Raw genomic sequence first — 13896 nt, 5'->3', positions numbered from 1 at the left:
CGAAGAAAGCAGCAGGCCCCTCCAGGTTGGTAGGTGGCAGTTTTAATAAGTGAGGGAACTTACGAGACATGTCGTGGGTACCGCAAGGAGAACAGGTCGGTGGGTCGGTGGTCCTAACCAGTCTTAACCAGCTTGAACTAGAGACAGCTGATTCCAAGTTTCTGGAAAACAACTTGGGCAAACATCTTATTGTTTAGGCTACATCTTATTGTTTAGGCTACATCTTATTGTTTAGGCTTAGAGGACCTGCCAGTCTTTTATAGCAAAAAATAAGCGAGCTTGAGCGGTGAAGGCAGGCTACAGGTGTGATGGATTTAACAATGATTACCCTCGATTTCATTGACCTCTCAATGACGTCCTGCCTCTCCACACCCTCCTGCCAGAATCTTAACAGTTGATAGCGAGGCCTTAACGGAGTCCAGTCAGTACACAGTCCAGTATCTCCACAGAACATTGCTCTCTCAAGGATGCATTTTTGTTTTCTTTCTTTCTTTTTGGCCGAGCTGTGCGGCATGCAGGATCTTAGTTCCTCCGCCAGGGATTGAACCCAGGGCCCAGCAGTGAAAGAGCCAAGCCCTAACCACTGGACTGCCAGGGAATTCCCCAGGCTGCATTCTTTTTTTTTTTTTTTGCTGTACGCGGGCCTCTCACTGCTATGGCCTCTCCCGTTGCGGAGCACAGGCTCCGGACGCGCAGGCTCAGCGGCCATGGCTCACGGGCCCAGCCGCTCCACGGCGTGTGGGATCTGCCCGGACCGGGGCACAAACCCGTGTTCCCTGCATCGGCAGGCGGACTCTCAACCACTGCGCCACCAGGGAAGCCCCAGGCTGCATTCTTGAAACAACTTCTGTTGTGGGAACAGGGGGCAGAATGTACTTCTGAGGGCGTGGTGGGGTGAGGAGACCTTGGTTGACCGGGACCAGCTCGGAGGGTCAACCGGTCACTTTGTTACCCAACAGGTTCGTTTGCTAGAGGCGCAGCAAGCCAAACGCTGAGGCGCTGACGTTTGCAGCAGAGAAAGGGTTTATTCACAAGGCAGCCACGTGAGGAGACGAGAAAACAAATCTCAAACCTGCTTCCCTGTGGGTGAGGGGCTGGGGTATTTATGGGCTAAAGAAGCAGGGTAGTCTAGGACGTGGAGGGCGTGGGGTAAGGCGATTGGAAATAGGAAAAATGTGAGGTAACGGTCGTTTCACGCAGGTGCAAATGAGCTACAGGCATCTTCATGGGACGCTTGTCCAGAAAATGGTTAGCAGGTTCTGAGGGTGGGGTTTTTGGCCCTCTGACGTCAAAGGTCAACGAACGGACACTCCCACATGCCCAGTTGGAGGGTCGGTGGTCCTAACCAATCTTAACCAGCTTGAACTAGAGACAGCTGATTCCAAGTTCCTGGAAAACAACTCTGGCAAACATCTTATTGTTTAGGCTACATCTTATTGTTTAGGCTTAGAGGACCTGCCAGTCTTTTATAGCAAAAACTAAAGCGAGCTTGAGCGGTAAAGGCAGGCTACAGGTGTGATGGATTTAACAATGATTACCCTCGATTTCATTGACCTCTCAATGATGTCCTCCAACACAAGGTAGGAGCCCCTGATCCCCCAACCCCAGACCCCAGTTAGGGTCTGTTTCTAAACCACAGAGTCTTTCGTTCACCAAATACTTATTAAGCGCCAACTATGTGCCTGGCACTATCAGGCATTGAGGATGCAACAGTGAGAAGAACCAGGAGTGGTTCCTGCTCTCCAGGGGCCCAGGGTCTCATGCGGGAAGTAGGTATTGAACTAATTATCACACAAACAAGTACAATGGCAATATGTACTGTGCCGGTGAGCACATGGAACTATGAGGGCTTAGAGTAGTAGCTTTGACTTTGCAGGGAAGGGAATCCGGAAGGAGAGTAAGAGTGGTACAGAGGTGGGGATGGGGAAGAAAAGAAAAAAATTTACTTTCATTTGACCTTATTATGTCTTGAGTGAAAAGCAGAACAGTGAAAGGCACTGGTGCTGCCTCTGGAGTTTGAACTGTGTTCAAAGTCTAATACATTTACCTTCGCAAATCTCTCATAAAACTCCATTTGGAAGTGTCTTGGGAGCTAATTTGTTAAATGTGCTTGCACAAGGTAGATGAGGGGGACAGACGAAGTCTTATTACCCCTTTCAGATGAGAAACACTTGAGCCCTGCTCAGCTATGAGAACGAGAGAGAAGAATTAATTCTAATTGAATGCATTTATTCTCTTATATCTGTTCTTCTTCCACCAGAACCACGTGAGCACAGCATCTGACACAAAAATTGTTTGCCTTATTCTGTCAACACTTGATTTATAAAGAGGATGGACTGTGGTTATTGCTGTGTTTTTACACGGAATTAAAGGTTTCTGGGTCTGAGATGTTGCATAAATCCTTTGAGTCACAGCGTCTTGGGGTAGAAACACCTGACATATGATATGGTTGCATCTTGTCCTGAAGGAACGATGTCAGAGCTTGGTCAGGCGTACTGGTTCACCTGTGCTGTTTTGATCAGCTTTCTGCCTGCAGTAGACAGTGAACACCAAGAGGAGTGGGTCAGTTAAACTCATAAATACCACACTTTCTATTAACACACATAATAGCTATTAATTACCTTTCCTCTGAGGAGCAAAAGGGCATGTACAGTTAACAGCAGAGTAAGTGATACTGCATGATGTTATGCTAAGATATTAATAAATCTAGGCTAGTCCAGCCTTCCTGATGCCATAGATGGCTAGCAGATTGGGGAAGAACCCTGAGTGGGCCACACCACTGACCTGCACACAGAAGATACCTTTATCTTTGTGTGCGGGCTCTTGGTGTGGGGACAAAGATCATAAGGTAATACATCTCAGATCTGAACTTGGAAGGATCAAGGCACTGAAGGGATTTGTAATGTCCCATGGACCTCACAGGTGTGGTGTGTTCTGGTGTAAGTGAAGGTTAGGACTGCTGTTTAACATAAAATGAAAATTCCAGGTGGTGTTGATGTTTCAAGAAGCATTAGGGTATATCCAATCAGTCCTGTCAGTGGCAGAGGATATGTGTATGTGCGCATGTTATAGTAAAGATTCAGCCTCTGGATTTGAGCCTTTCTTTAATGGTGATGATAAAAAGCTAATGCATTTTAACTGTATGGAATGGTTGCCTTTTAGAAATTATGCTGTGGGACTGGCCATTCACTCAGTACCTTGAGGTTTTTCCTTTATCCCTCCTATGGCTAATGGTTCTTGTAGAAAAGGACCAACTGATTTCTTCCTAAAATGTTGCTTCAGGGTGTAGAGACCTTTATAGGTCATGTTTCAACTTATAGGAAAATTTTATAGTTCAAATATAAATTACGTTAAATGTGGGCTTTGTGATGGAGTTAAGATTAAGTAAAGTTCTGACTTTCCTTAGGCTATTTACAGTGTTCAGGAGGCCCCCTTGCTGTTGAGTCAGGGGCTCTTTGAACGTAGAGGAATGGTCAGGATTGGGTGTGATAAGGGTTGCGGGAGGCTCAATCTCCTTATATAACTTTGGAAACGTAGAAAAAGGTGCAACAGGTCCATAGAATGCTTTGGTTGGTGGCAGGACCAGTGTTATGGGTTGAACTGTGTTCCCCCAAAAGGATATGTTGGAAGTCCTGACCCCGGGTACATAGGAGTGTGACCTTATTTGGAGATAAGGTCTCTGCAGGTATTATTAAGATGGGAGGAGGTCATACTGGAATACAGGGGGCCGTAAATCCCATGACTGGTGTCCTTATAAGAGGAGAGAACACCATGTGAAGACACAGACACAGGGAGAAGTTGGCCATGTGACGGTGGAGGCAGAGGTCGTGTCTACAAGCCAAGGAATGCTGAGGATCGCTGGCAACCACCAGAAGCTAGGAGAAGCAAGGAAGGATTCTCTCCTACAGATTTCAGAGGGATCATGTGGATACCTTCATCTCAGACTTCTAGCCGCCAGTTCTGTGAAACAACAAATTTCTGTTGTTATAAGCCACCCAGTGTGTGGTATTTTGTTACAGCAGCCCTGGGAAACGCATGCAACTGGAACATAATTTTTGGGGCCCAGTGCAAAATGAAAATGGGGCCTTTGTTAAAAAAATCAAGATTTTTGAGATCAGACCAAGCTGGGGGCTGTTCTGAGTCCTGGGCCCTGTATGACTGTCCAGGATGCAAGCCCACGAGGATATCCCTGGTTACTGGGTTGTCAAAGTGCTGGACCCCTAGGCACTCAGGAAGTGGTTGAAATGGATTACTACTATGTGCACTGATCAACCACAGAAAACCCGCAGAGACTCCTCACTTTTTTTCCAACCAAAGGCCGTGAATGTCACACCACCAACAAACAGAGCCATAAGAACTCCTGAGACAATCCCGAGACCGATAGCTGTGTTTTGGAGAGCAGATGCCCTCTTCGTGTCTGCTCCTGTTAATAAAAAATCAGATGGTTTTAAATGATCTGATTAAGAGGCTGCTCCTGGGTCCCTGGGAAGTTTCCCATCGAGGTGCTAGTGAATATTAATTATGGAAACAAAATGTACATTTAACCCAAGAAAGTACTCACTGTAGAGAAATCTCTTAAGGCAAGTCGTTGAAAGCCTATTTACTAAACAACCTATTCGCCAAATGACCCATTTGCCTAGTGACCACTTTGCCAAAAGCCAATTCGCTGAAAATCAGCTGGTGGGATGTCCTGCTTATCATAACTGGTGGTCAAACACACCTTGCCTCAGGCTCCCAGGACTATGGGGCAGGCAGTAGGGGCCAAAGAGTTGTAGCAAAACTCTAAAACGTAAAAAAAAATTCTCAATAACTTAGAGAATTGCCATCCATTCACTTAGTTTTCTGCAAAACAGCCTGCTTCCAGTAAATTCACAAGAAGATTATGGGCAGTGGCTTGGAAGAAAGGAAAAGGGTGCAGGAAGCTGTTCTTTGTACTCCATTTCAATTAAGTGTGGTTGCTCTAAGCATCTGATAAATCATCCGGCCGTGTTCTAAGTCTCTCCCCGCAAAAGAAAAGCTGGCCAGTGTTTGTAAACAAATGAATTCCCAGAGATGCTTCCTTTCTTCCTTTATATCACCCAGATTTAGGATTTTGAAGTCTTCAGAATTCTCAACCTCATTTACAGGAACCCCTGCCCCTCTTTTTAGCCATGAGTAGAGTGCTAAGGCTTCGTTCCTCCCCTGTGAGCAGCTTTCTTTCCTCCAGGCACCCGCATGTACAGAGTTGCTGAAGGAAGGCTGCTATTCAGAATCTACAAGGGGTATCTGGGGGGCAGACTACGCATGCTTGCTGAGGCTCAGAAGGATTATCACCTGACTTCCTCTATGCAGAGCCTTCCTTTTTGCCCCAAAGGCACTATATAAAATGTCACCAACACAGCGAGGGATTTCCTACTTCTTCTGCTACCTGTTCAGAGCTGCTGATGATAATCTTGTGCTGGGGGCACTGAAGCTGCCAGGAAACAAGATTATTCTGCTTGACTTTCCCCCCATTCAGGAAACCCCCTTTTGAATCTTTTCTGTCTCAGGACACACTACCAGTCTCTTAGTGGTGGCTTTTTTATCTAACCTGGCTACTGGTCATATAAGCATTTCCTGGGTGACTGCCAGGGAGCCGTTGTCGGGCACAGGGGTAACCCCCAGGAGCTCCACATGAAGGGGTACATGTGGATGCTGTCAAAAGGCTCAGCCAGGTGATTCTTCTTGAGATCTGGCCCAAAAGCTCTGAATATGATCTTCCTGTCCATGTAGACATTATCAAAGCCATGATCTCCTTTGTTGAAATATAATTTGCTCAAAAATAATAATAACAAAAGAGCCATTTTAGATTCCAGTCCCCTGAAAGAAAACTGCCCTTTAGTTAATGTCATGCTTGTTGGATCCAGGAAATCTTTGAAAACTTAAATGACAAGGAAGGACACTGCTGTTTGCAGTGGCAGAGAGAGGAAGGAATGGAAGATCTTTAAGGAAGAGAATAAAGAAAAACATATCCATTAGAAACAGCATTAAGATAGTAATACTGACAGTTATAATAGGCTTAAACATAGAGGGCTTACTGTGTACTGTGAATTGTTCTGAATGCTTTATAAAGTGAGGGCACTATCATTATCATCCCCATTTTACAGCTGAGGAAACTGCCCTGAGTCATGTAGTAGCCAGTGTTGGAGCAGGTATCTGAACCCAGACTGGTTCTAGAGCCAGGTATGTTTCTTAAGGCACAGAAGTGCATCTATCTATCTACATCATTTTGGGGTCAGGGAGAGGATTAGAGAGGAGGGAGTAAGGACTGTAGGTAATTGTTTAATGAATGCTGGGTAGGTTTTTGTCTGTCCTCCTTTTCAAATGACTAGGTAACATCAGTCACAGCATAGCACTGTTTATATTTTCTTAGGACCAACATATATTCTGGCATGTAAGACATGTGATGCTCTGTATATTAAAAAGTTGGTCTCCTATTTGGCTTGTTCAGTATAGAAAGCGCTTGTCTGTTCAGCTTAAGCTCCCTCACCTGTCTAAAGAAAGTGGTCCAATGGCCTTTGAGGCCATGGAGCAGCCTGTTAAGAACTGTTAAGTGCCCCCCAGTGATGGCCTCATGTTCTTTGCAAGCTCCTCAGTCCTGAAGTGAGAAGAGTCACGCCCATCAAGGCAGGCAGGTGGGTGGGAATCTGAGAAGTGGGTTCAACGAGAGCATTGAGGCCCAAAGGATTTTCTGTCTAATGGTCAGTTTTCTGGAAGATTAAACTGATCACAGCATCCTGTCCCTCAGACTGTCTGGTTGGTCACTCTGGGAATATGACTGTTTGATTAAATGTCTTAACATCCCTCTCAACCTGTTACATCATGAACCAGGTTTAAAAAGAGGCCAGTGACTATGGAATCTTTTCTTGGCAAGGCCTTATTAGCTCCAGGCCACTTGAAGTATTACACAATACCAATAAAGTGTTGCATTTTACTGTGAATGTTTCCACTAACAATAAACAATAAGCTTATGAGTTTTCCCATACCTGTTATACTCTGGACTTGTAGCAAGCTGAGTATACAGATTGCAAACATAATGTTTGACTCCTGTTCATAGCCTTAGACAAGGATTCTTCAAGCTGTACCTGGGATGGTCTTCTGTCATGTGATGTTTAAACATCACCTGAACTTTGTTCTGCCATGAATTATTGGTTAGTAGTTAAAAAAAAAAAAAGACCTCACTTATGTCTCACAATTAGCATTGATTTTGGTACTTTCTTCTTTAGGCTTCCTTATTTTTTTCATAATGGCTTTGTTGAGGTATAATTCATAAATGATGCAATATACCCATTTAAAGTATACAATTCAATGATGTCTGGTGTATTCACAGAGTTGTGAAACTATCATCACAACCAATTTTAGAACACTTACATCCCCCCAAAAGAAAGCCTGTACCCTTCAGCTGTTACTCCCCATTCACTCCAACTTCCCCCGGCCCTAGACAAACACAAGTCTATGCCCTGTGTCTATAGATTTGTGTATTCTGGACATTTCATTTAAATGGAATCATACAATATGTGGTCTTTTGCATCTGACTTCTTTCACGGAGCATAATGTTCTCAAGGTTCATTCAAATTATAACATGTATTGTACTTCGTTTCCTTTTAGTTGTTACATAATATTCCACTGTATGGATAGACCCTAATTTGTTTACACATTCATCAGTTGATGGGCATTTGGGTTGTTTCCACCTTTTGTTTATTATGAATAATGCTGCTGTGGGCATCTGTGTATAAATTTTTAAGGATTGCCTTTTTCTGGATATATGCAGATGGGAACCAGAAGGTGTTTTTTTGGGTCAATCTCCTGGTGATCTGTGCATAATGATCAAACACATAGGCTTGGGTTCAGACATCAGCCTTACACTTCTAATCCCAAATCACTTCTCTTTAGCTTTAGTTTCTTCCTCATTAAAATGGGGAGATAAGAGTACCTATCTTTAGGGTTGTTGGGAAGACAAAAATGAAATAACTCATGTTAAATTTTTAACATAGCCCTGGACACTTAACCTTGGTCAGGGATGTGTGTCATTATCATTGCATGATGGTAACGTGGGACAGGATGGGTTGTCTGGGATGTGGGGTGGGGGGTGGGGAACACTTGGAAAACAGTGGGTTGCGACTCATCATGCATGAACTTATGTGTTAATTTTTTTCAGAACGGTCCTTCCCTAGTGACTGCCTTCCAAATTCAAGATGGAATTTATTCATTTTAGAATCTACTCACCCCATTCATGTTATAACCAGAGTCGGCATACATCACGATTGGCAAGACCTGCTCGTGTTTGGCAAAATGGAAGCGTTCTGGAAATTCCTCCCTCTTGTAGACATTGAGGTGAAGGTGTGCATTTTTCAGCGCTTGGTAAACGGCTTCCTCTTGCCCTGGTTTGGGCAGGAGCATTCCAAAGCTGCCATAGTCTACAATATCAAACTTGACCAAGTCCCTGAAGCTGATGTAGTTTGTCAGGAGGATCTCGGTGACTTTGGGCTTCTTTTTCACAGTGGTCATGCCATGGTCAGATGTGATGATGACATTGAGGTGCTCAGTCAAGCTGTGCCTCTCAGTGGCTTCCAACAGGTACCCGATGGTTCTGTCGATTTGCTGAGTCATCACCCTCCTGTTCTCTGTCTCGGGCCCAAAGCGGTGTCCCACATTATCTGGCTCTCCGTAGTACAGAGTCACGAAGTCAAAGTCTTCCTTACTGAACCAGTTCATGATGGTATCGATGTTCTCCCTCCACTCCGTCTCGTTGCTGTCTGGGTCGGTGTACGGCTCCACCAGGGACTGCTGGACGGCCTCCCCTTTGTACTTGGCGCCTCCCTCGGGATAGTGGAATGAAGCTGTTTTCCTCCCCTGCAAGTGCAAGAAGAAAAGTCTATCAGGGCCATTTCTCCTATCTTTCTCATAATGTGCAAAGTCCAACGTGTCAGCATCCCTGCCCCAGTCCAAAGGTATGGAAAACATGTGGCTTCAGAGTCAGACAGGATTGGGCTTCATTCCTGGCATCACCAGGATCTCGTGGAATCTAAAACACCGTTAACTGTGAGAACTGCCGTTATGTTATGTGCTCCTACGAAGAAAAATGCTGCCTATGAAACCATGACACTCCAGTGACTGGCATATGCGTTCCAATTTGGGACTGCAAAATGAAAAAAACAGTTCCTTAGAATGGAAGAAAAATGGCACTTTCTAAGCTGGTGATGGTGAGTAAGTTTAATCTCTTAGTGCTTCAATGTTCCTACCTGTAAAATGCCAAAAAATTGATGGGATTTTTGTGAGGGTTAATCCAGGTAACTTTAAGATAAAGTATTGGGCATTGTGTTTTGGCCATAGTAGGCACTCTTTTCTTTGTCTCTAGACCTAAGAAGCCACCACAAGCCTTCCCCGGTGTGTGCACTGGACAGCTATTATGATTGCCTGCCCAGCACCCCCTCCCCTGTCTGCTGGTTTGGAGCATCTGACATCCCCTGGTGGCTCTCCTCCCTACTCTTGCTCTGTGCAAGTTGTGTTGGGTCCACATCAGGCTCCAGAGGTGGGATGTGGCTCTGGCCTGGCCAGTCAGAGGATGCTGCATCCCCTGGCCACAGCAATTGGTTCAGCCTTGGGCCCAGGTCTCAGTCAGAGCCCATGAGATAAGATCTGTGGATTTCCTCTGGGGCTGTTGGAGCGGGGAGAATCTGCCTAATTGGCTCCCATGTATAATGTTTATAAAATTTGAGGGTGTTTGTGTGAAGGGGAGACTGTCATCTTGTTCCCTGTGCAGATGTCTGCTCAGCCACTGGGCTTGATGCCCAACCCAGAGGCAGACAATAGGGCAGTTAAAGGTGTGCTCGATGCTGGATTGCCTGGGTTTATCTTTTCTCTCCCACTTAGATGCATGTCACTCAGATGCTCTCCACCTCTGTTTCCTCATCTGTAAAACGGGGATGTTAATGCCACCTCGTGGGGTGGTTGTGAGGACTGAATGCATGTGGAGCATGTTAGTTAGTGTTCAATGAGTTCAGCTTTTAGTTTCCTGGAGAGGAACAAAGAGCAATGGGCCAGACCGCATGGTCAGACGAAGAGGGGGCAATGATTATCTCCTCCAGTTTCTGTCTCCTGAGGGGTCCTGAAGGTGGATCTGAAATGTGCCTGTAGACCCCAAGGTTGGGGTCTGCAGAAGGAAGATGAGATTGGAGCCTCCAGTCATGGCAGAAATGGCTGCAGCATGGGGCATGGGATTCCTTACGTCAGAGGAATGGGGTGGGTCAGCCATGAAATGCAGCTGAGTCTTATAAGGCCTGGGCAGGGCCTGGGGTTGCTGCTTGACCCTGAAGCCCTTGTCATTGGGGCCCAGTGACCTTTACCTTCTATGTCAGGCCATGGGCAACTACACAGGGCAGTAGATAACAGCCAACAGGAAAAGGGCCCTGGCCTACCACCGAGCCATCACGGGAGGAGCTGCCATCTCTTCCCTCTCCTTGTCACCAGTGGGTAAACCAGGGAAAGAGGTATGGGGGGCCTGAGAGGAGTAGACCATACTCCTCCTACCCCAGGCTGCTGGGACCACCAGAGGGTTTACGGTGAGGGTAGGGAGCATGCGGGGGAGCAGAACTTTGTCTTGGTTACAAGATGAAGGATTTATTTTGAGCCAAACTGAGTCTTCAGACCGAAAATGAGGCTGTGTTAACAACACAAGTGATTTCAAAGTCATGAAAATATTAAGTGATTTGCTCCCCAGCAGAAAGCTAGATTTTGACATAGCTTGGTAAAATTGTTAGGAAAATAAAATAATTTTATGTACACTCACCAACAAGTTAGCAATAAGATGGACCCATCTCACTAAATAGTTTCTGTTTTAAAGCAGCTCCTCAACCAGGACTGGCACATAGTATGAGCTTGATAGATTTCTGGTTCCATGAAAGACTGACCTGCTTATTTGGGGAGCAAGTATTTTCCTTCATCTTGGCTATTAACTTGAGGGCTGTTCTGGGACACTTCTTGTATCACCCAAGATTTGGATGTTCTGAAAAACACTGTAAAGTTCATTGGCTTTAAAAAACCAAGAGAAGGCGCTGGTGTAACGGTGTCAATTTGGTATGGAGAACAAATTACAGGGGAGAATTGTGGGATAGTGGCACCTGGGTTGTGGCTATCTGGTCTACAAATGGGCAGAAAATTATAACTAAGCATAATGCCAAAACTTCCCATGTACCATTTGAGAGAGAGAAGCAGGAAACAAATTTGGAAGTTGTAGGGGATGCTGTTGGTACCCCACCCAGATCCCCTTACTGGGCCTGCACCCACACCCATTTCCGTGAGGGTGGCTGCTAATGTCTCTCAGTTCCCCCATGTTCTGGAAAATTCCCTTGCCAAGTGGCCAAGTCCTGCCTCACCTGGGCAGGTAGGTATCCTGTACTGCTCCTCTATCCCTAGCAGCTCATGGCCAGTGATTGACATCAGGACATAAAGCCAGCTCCCTGGCTTCAGGGTGGGATGACTTGGGGGTGCAATTCATGTTCCAGTGCTCCCTGTGAGATCAGGCTGAAGCTGGTCTCCAGCTGAGGCCACATCTCACTTAGGTCCTCCTCCTGCCCTTTCAGTTTTCCTCACTCCCATCTCCTGAGAACTCTCCCTCAATACATTATGAGCACCACATCCCTGCCTCAGGCTCTGCTTTTAGGAAGCTTGACTTAAGACAGAAGTCTTAATACTAAGTACTTTGCAAGGTTCCAGAAGCTCTGCTATCCATAGCTGTAGGTGAAATATTGTCCCCCCTGCCCTCCAGATTCATTACTTATTTTGAGATCCAGTTTTATTTTCTCTAAAGCACTTTCCCCAACCTGAAATTACCTTAATTTGCTTACTTTTTTACTATCTAGTTCCCTCCTCTAGAATGTGAGCTCTGGGAAATCAGGGGCTGTGCTGATCTTGTTGAACATACTTTTCCTGGGACCTAGAACAGGCCTGGCTCAGAGTAAGTGCTGACTGCTGATTAAATATGTGTTGAATGAATGCATGAATGATGTCTCCTTTTAGGGTTGGAAAACCCATCCTGTTCTCACTCTTGATTAACTTATGGAAATAGTTACAGAAATGCTTTTGCTTTTGGGTTCTAGCATCTTATTTGTAACCTCTACAGGTAACTCATTTTCCTTTCTGATAATAGAATTTTTATGGTTGCTTTAACTTGCAAATCCTCTAATATTTATTGCATTTCTGATTGGCATTAGACATAATTCTCAGTTTTTAGTGACGGTACTTTAACATCCATGTAAATTGACTTTGCTGTCAAGTATGGAATTGACTGGAAGGATGAAGCTTCTAACGTTTTGTAGAACATAGTTTGACTGGCTATTTTATTATTTAGAATAAGCTGACATTGACATTGTGAGGGTCTTAGGCAGCCCTGCATATCCAGTTAAGTATTTGCATGTTAAATCTCAGATGTTCCCAACTTGAAATTGTTTTCTTGTGCTGTGTTCTCAACACATATTGTTTCTTTCTTTCTTTTATTTTTCTTTTATTTTTTATTTCTTTTTTTTTTTTTGTGGTACACGGGCCTCTCACTGTTGTGGTCTCTCCCGTTGCGGAGCACAGGCCCCGGACGCGCAGGCTCAGCGCGCGCCCATGGCTCATGGGCCCAGCCGCTCCGTGGCATGTGGGATCTTCCTGGACTGGGGCACGAACTCGCATCCCCTGCATCAGCAGGTGGACTCTCCACCACTGCGCCACCAGGGAAGTCCTCTTTTTTTTTTTTTTTTTTAATTTATTTATTTGGCTGAGTTGGGTCTCCGCTGCTGCATGTGGGCTTTCTCTAGTTGCAGCGAGCGGGGCCTGCTCTTCGCTGAGGTGTGCGGGCTTCTCATTGCGGTGGCTTCTCATTTCGGGGCATGGGCTCTAGGCACATGGGCTTCAGTAGTTGTGGCACGTGCGCTCAGTAGTTGTGGCTTGCGGGCTCTAGAGCACAGGCTCAGTAGTTGTGGCGCATGGACCCAGTTGTTCCGTGGCACGTGGGATCCTCCCAGACCAGGGGTTGAACCAGTGTCCCCTGCATTGGCAGGTGGATTCTTAACCACTGCGCCACCAGGGAAGTCCCTCAACACGTACTCTTTCTTTAAAGATATCCCAAGCTGTAGTCTTAGGAAACTATGATTTTTCTCACTTGGTCCCATAGGAATTTGAGGATGTATGCTGCTTTGTGAAATGAGCTTCAGAGAGAAATGTGTGTGTGAGCATGTGTACACACAGATACAGACACACACACACACACTTGACTCTGTTTATTTGGGACCTGTGATAAGCAAAAGTGCTATTTTCTACAGATACTTCTGAGAAACAATCTCAGCACTTAATTGGATGCAAAAGAGTGGGTATTTACTATTCTACCCTTTAATTAGCATAATCAGTGTTTCCAGTAGCAATAGCAGTTGGAAAATCGCTAGTTTTACTGGGTGCATTATCCTTCCTTAGTGTAATGTTGCATCAGTGTGGCTATTACTCTTAAGTTGCTGGTATAAAACAAGAGTTGGGGGCTTCCCTGGTGGCACAGTGGTTGAGAGTCCGCCTGTGGATGCAGGGGACACGGGTTCGTTCCCCGGTCTGGGAAGATCCCACATGCCGCGGAGTGGCTGGGCCCGTGAGCCATGGCCGCTGAGCCTGCGTGTCCAGAGCCTGTGCTCCACAGCGGGAGAGGCCACAACAGTGAGAGGCCCGCGTACTGCAAAAAAAAAACCCAAAAAAAACCCCCAAGAGTTGGTACTTCTTATGGCAAAGCCTGACTGTTGGGTTTTGTACAGAATCTACCAAAACTCTTCAGAACCAATCATTAAGGAAGGAGTTTTAGTTTGGTTTTTTCTGTCTTGTCTCCTAGTTTGGGTTTTTCTGTCTTGTCTCCTT

At 45.6% G+C, this 13896-nt stretch overlaps 1 pseudogene across 1 annotated transcript in view; it reads right to left on the bottom strand.

Annotated features, from left to right (window-relative positions):
• Positions 1-4268: 4268 nt before the first annotated feature.
• The window catches only part of LOC308628344 (ectonucleotide pyrophosphatase/phosphodiesterase family member 7-like), a 30710-nt pseudogene continuing 21082 nt past the window's right edge, over positions 4269-13896 (bottom strand). The window contains exons 3-7 of the transcript in view: positions 8245-8871; positions 7005-7030; positions 5591-5793; positions 4721-4782; positions 4269-4423 (exon numbers count right to left, since the gene is read on the bottom strand). The product of the transcript in view is annotated as an ectonucleotide pyrophosphatase/phosphodiesterase family member 7-like (transcript). The remainder of the gene's footprint in view (positions 4424-4720; positions 4783-5590; positions 5794-7004; positions 7031-8244; positions 8872-13896) is intronic.

Source organism: Mesoplodon bidens (assembly GCF_964165515.1).
Source record: "Mesoplodon bidens genome assembly, chromosome: 15".
NCBI lineage: Eukaryota > Metazoa > Chordata > Mammalia > Artiodactyla > Ziphiidae > Mesoplodon > Mesoplodon bidens.
The sequence above is the reverse complement of the archived record's forward strand: the minus strand, read 5'-3'. Positions and strand labels throughout refer to the sequence as shown.